Below are 6,000 nucleotides of genomic sequence, written 5' to 3'. Positions count from 1 at the left end.
ATAATGAAATTTGGAATGAGAAAACCGTCTATTAAAAAAATGATTTCTGCAAGAACTTCTCCTAAAAGGTTCATTAGGCATAATTTAGAAGTAAAAACGCCAAAAGGGTTTGGGTGGTTTACTAACCCTAAAAAAGCGGCTTACAATAGAGTTTACAACAGAACCACTTTTAGTCTTTGAGATGTTATTAAAAAACTATTTAAATAAATTATCAGGAGCTAACACTGAAAAGGCTACTCGCATTTTTACTACTATTAATTACTAGCAATATATGCGCTAAAAGTATGAGCGATAAAGAATTTGCACGCATGGTACAAGAAAACCAGATAATAAGAGATTTTGACGACAGAACACAAGAAAATGAAAAAATTTGTACATGGCTAATTTAAAAAACGTGAAGTTTCTGTAAAAAAATTTAACTCACAACTTGATGCTTTAATGAAAATGCCTGGATTTAAAGAATCTTGGGATAAAATTTTTACTGAGAAGCATTCTCAAGAAGGGTTAGCAAAATTTTTAATTTCTGTGATGACAAAAGATAAAGAAGGTTATTTGGTATTTAAAGAACATTTTAAACCCAATAAAAAAAAGATTTATGATTGGATAGATAGAAAAAAATTCAAAGATATGAACAGGCAAATGAGCAAAAAATCCGTGCTTTAGACAAAACAGAATGGCAAGGTAATATATACGATTCAGCAGCAGATACTGATGCTTTGAGTATCTCTTGTCTTAAACAAATGTTGGTATTAAACTATTAACCTGTAAGAGATTTGTCTGTAATATATTTGAGCGAATACCCATTTTTCTCTCTCACAGAATCTAGCATTTTATCCGTACTTATATTAGCACTCTGCATTTTTCTACTATCTTTAGGGCTAGTAGCACCTGCTTCTCTTCTGGGGCTCCTTAAGCTCTTGTCTCCCCTGAGGTCGTTTTTAGTCAGCTTCACTATCTTTAATTTTTTTGCCGTAATATCTACCTGCATCACCAAATCGGGGTAGTTTACCGTTGTTTTTAGGCTGGTTATCATATACTTTAAATAAAGGTTTTTATGGGTCATTACCGTAAATAACCCATATGTATTCTGCACATAAAAAAGAGCTTCCTCCACCAATGTCAGTTTGGCTACACTGGGTAAACCTGCATTAACTCCCATTACACCTAGGTTTATGTCGCTTGTTCCACTTACTAAACCACTAATTTGTATTGTGTCATTTTCTGCATGGGCTATGTCTGTAATCATTTCCCCTCCGTTAATAGGGTTATTACTGATATTCACTTCTTGGCTTCGGCTCTCGCTCACCAATCCATCTAAAAATATCCCTCCTATCTCGGGGCTGGGCAGTTTTAAGTATATTGTGTCCATAATTTACCTCTCTAAATAAAGGTAATAAAAATAATATAAGGGTTACATTTGTATAACATCCACATTTTTCATCATTCCCACACCAGCATCTTTGAGTAGCTGTTTATACTAAAGCCTTGGGCTATATATTCTTTTAGTATATCTGTTGCCCATCTTCTAAAATGGCTTCCTATGGTAGAACGAACCCTATATCTAATGGATACGACCATGTCTAGGTTATAGTATAATATATCTCTTATTTTTTCAATCTGACCTTCCAAGACAACTATCCGGAATTTCCGGATAGTTGTTTCTTCAGATAATTCACCAGTTCTTATAATATTTTGAATATGTCCATTGATTGTTCTTACATCAACAACAAAAATATCTGCAATTTGTTTTTGCGTTAACCAGACAGTTTCACCTTGTAAATCGAGAGTAACTTTTATTTTTCCATCTCTAGAAGAATTATAAAATATGAATTCATTCTGTATTAAACTATCATCATTCATTTATAAATACCTCCTAAGTAAAAAACCTAGTCACTAAAATTTAGCAAAAAACGTATATTTTGGAGAACAACTCAACGAAGGTATAAAGTAACTCCAATAGGGGCAAATATTATACAAGGAGGCTCATTATGGAACCAACGAGAAGAATAGAGGTATTATCTGTGTATCTCAAGTCTTTAAGACGGTCTGAATTATGGAAGACCGATAAACTGTTGCGAGAAGCTATATTCGCTCTAGCAGAAGAACTCTCTAGGTTATGTTTTTTGCATAAAGAGAGCATTATGCAAAAATACGGTTTCTCTGACGAAGACTACAAAAACTGGCAATGTTCTTTAATCCGAAAGGATTAGCCTTTTAGTTGAGTCTGCTAGCCTCCTGTGCCTTAAAACAGGAGGCTAACACCCATACTCTATCAAAACTGGATTTGTTTCTTAATCTTATTTTTCTTATATTTACCTCAACTCTTAAAACAATAAGGAGAACCCATGATTTTTACAAAAAAAGAAATCAAACAAAAAAGCCTGGAAGAAATACTTCATCTTATAGATAATGATGAAGATCTACTTATAGTCAAAGATCAAGACAGCTTTTATGAAGCACTTCTACTAGAACGCAAAAATGGGAAGACATTTAAAATGGGGCCCCCAAAAGAACATGTTGAAAGAATTCTTAAAGAAATAGAAAATGAATCTTAACTATACTCAAACCTATTTGAAACAAGAAAAACAATTTTTAAAAAAACACCCTAACTTAAAAAATAATTATATAAAAACATTAGAGTTATTATCTACAGACTATCGTCATCCATCTTTACGGCTACACAAAATTTATCAAAAACATAATGATGAAATCTATTCTGTTTCCATTAATATGAAATACCGTATTCTTATTGAAATTTTAATTCAGGAGAATACTATTTTTCTTCTAAATATAGGCAATCATGATCAAATATACTAAAGTGTTTATCTTTAAATTTCAATTAATAATTTTACCTTACTGAAGATAAACAAGAAAGATACTATATGGATACTTTTTAATAGAACAGAATATTTTCCCAACACTTGGTAAAATTTGGCATTTTTATTATAAATTTTACTCTGCAGTTTTTAAATTCATAATCTTTAGGAAGAAAGTCGGATAGTAAATATTGAACCCTTTACTATCCGATAAAACATTTATGTGTTACGATAATGATGATATTATTACGGGTGAAAAACAAGAAAATTCTTTAAATTTTCAAAGAAATTCAAACGATTTATACACTCGCATTACTGACGATGAAAGCAGCTATTACAGAGGATTGGGTCTTAAGAATCATCATATATTTTTACTTAAAAGGCTGGTTATGTTTTCAAAAAAAGAGCCTTTATTCTCCGTTTCTAACAGTTTTTTAAAAAACTATTGTGGTGTAGAATCCAGAACTACTATCTACAATTATCTCGCTAAGTTACAAGAGGTGGGACTTATTAATATTCGTATTCAGCACCAAAAATATGGAAAAAGTGTTTTTAAGGCTAGGTTGATTTCTGTTAATCGTTCCAAACTTTACCTATGTTCAAATTTTGAACATATTAAAACTAAAAACATAGTATCTAAATCTCAAGAGGAAAAACCCAAAAGTAACCTAGAAAAAATACCAAAGTTGTTTGCTATTTTTACCACTAAACTTAAAGAACTAGGATACAAGATTAATCCTCTTGATATTCAAACAGAAGTACAAAAGTTCCATAATTATTATTGTAAGAAAGGGTTTGACCGATGGATTAAAAATGGGAAAAGGCTCACTTACAGAGCTGTTGAAAAATGAATATATGACGATAGATTTGGGGTTTTCAATCAGTATAGACAGATTTTAAAAGAACAAGCTGTTTTAGATGTTAAAAAGAAAAGTCAAAATGAAAAAGAAAAAAACGAAAGATATGCAGAACAATTTTTAGATATACAGGCATACCACGGAGAATTGATAATGGATAACTGGAAAAATAAAACAAGATTATCCGACGAGTATATTTTAAACCAAGTAGTTCAGAGATTTATAAATGATAAACGATTAGAGTTATATTTACAGTACCATAAGGAGGTGAAATAATGCAAGTTATTTTTTTTATTAACCACAAAGGGGAGAGGTAGGTAAAACCGAACTCTAAAAACGATGTGTTTACTATTAAAGAAATCAATGATATGAGCTATAATGAATTTTATGAAAAAATTGACTTTTTAAATCCAAAAAAAGGAGAAAGTCTCAAATATTTTGCACAAAATACTCGTCAATATAGATAAAAATATCAAAGGATATAACAAACCTGGGAAGCTAAAAATATTATTATACTTTTTACTATATTAGTTCAAAATGCCCTAAATCCATCAGTTGATCTTGAGTATTGAGGTGATTAACTCCTTTATGTAAATCCCATCCTCCACCATAACGTATTTTGATACCTAGTTTTTGAGCAGTTGCTGATACCAACCCAGCTATTACATAAAAAGCAGGTTCATTGTCCCATTTTAAGCCGTGTTGGTAAGGGCAGATGTCTACAGCAAGGCTTTTTTCTCTGCCTACCTCTTCCCCCACAATATGTTTGCTGTACTGTCCTTTGTCGGGGTCTAGCTTGGATACCCCTTTCTTGAAGTTCTCCCTTGCCTGTTCTATACTTCTAGCTCCTTGTACAATGGTAAAATCCAGTGGAGTTACTTCTATAACTTCGCTAAAAAGCCTCACTAAATCGGCGTGGCAGGTTTCCAGTTCTTTTATACTGTTATTGCTGAACTTCATTTTATTCTTCTTTATTTAATTCTTTAATAAAATTAATAGTATTTAAATATCTTGCTGTCAAGCTTTCTTGAGCATCATAAATACCATTTTTAATATTTATGTGGTCAATAGTGGATAAGTAATCTAAAATATGTACTACAAGAGGTACTTTATCTTTGCTTGTTTCATATTCAGTTGTCTTTCTTTCTTCAAAATACATAATAATTCCTTTCCAAGGGGGTTATACCCCCTATATCTGCTAGTGTTGAATAAACCATTTTTTGAGAAAGAAAACTCCAACCCAAATAGCGCCTACAACCACACCCCCAGCAATAGTTCCGAACCAAAACATAGTAGCTCTCCTTATTTGTTAATAGAACAAAGATAGTGAATTGTAAAATTATTAACATTGGTTGTCAAGGAATAGTTATTGATGGAATACGATCGGCATACTATACCGTTCATAGAGTTTATCAAAAAGATGCGCATAGATCTTTTTAGATTATAAAACAATAGTTTTGTGGTGGATAAGAGATAGCCTTTTTTTCACTTTCTGGTAATTCAATCCACTCCTTGATTTTTATACCTATTGCTATTTCTCTGCCGTTAAAATACTTATCGTACTTTTCTCTGTCTATTCCCAATAATGAGCTATATTTTTCCCAAAGTAATTCTGGTTTTTGTATAATATGACCATCCGGTTCAAAATAACCGACGATTTTGCTTGTTGGGCGTGTTTCATAAACCCAAACTTTTTTAATATTTTTATTAATAGGAAAGGATTTTCTCAATTCTATCTTTTTAAGATTTTTTCTAATCTTATCTACATATTCTGGATGGATGGATATAACAATGTCCATAAGATCTTTCCGTTGTGACTGTTTTTTATCATTTTTTCAAATTGTTGTCTGTGGATTTCTACAATGCTTTGAGGGATAGGTATTTCTTCTAAAAGCTTTGTATCTATTGTGATGGGTAGATATAAAAATTCGATACACAATAACTCTTTGTTGAAAGTAGAAGATAATATAGAAGTGATATCCTCCGAGTAAAATGCACTTCTATTTTCATATTTTTTAAATTCGTTTTGATTTTTAATATATTTTACTTCTGTTACAATACCGACACCTACTATAGACTGGTTGTTTAATGTTTGGTAAAATAATATCCTGTCGTTAGAATTAATTTTTTTTATTTTGCTGGAAGAAATATATATTTTCTGAATAGAATTCCCTTGTTTAGATGTTGCAACAACATCAAACAGATTGGGTATTTCGATATTCTTAAGGAGTAAATGAGAATAAGGTTCCCTAATTGGTATAATAAGATGCTTAGTGTTATCTGTCATCTCTGAAAAAGGGTAATTCTCCTTCAGGTTATTTTTAGGA

Source organism: Periplaneta americana, unplaced genomic scaffold, assembly GCF_040183065.1.
Source record: "Periplaneta americana isolate PAMFEO1 unplaced genomic scaffold, P.americana_PAMFEO1_priV1 scaffold_44, whole genome shotgun sequence".
NCBI classification, from domain to species: Eukaryota; Metazoa; Arthropoda; class Insecta; order Blattodea; family Blattidae; genus Periplaneta; species Periplaneta americana.
This window is presented reverse-complemented; position numbering follows the sequence as displayed.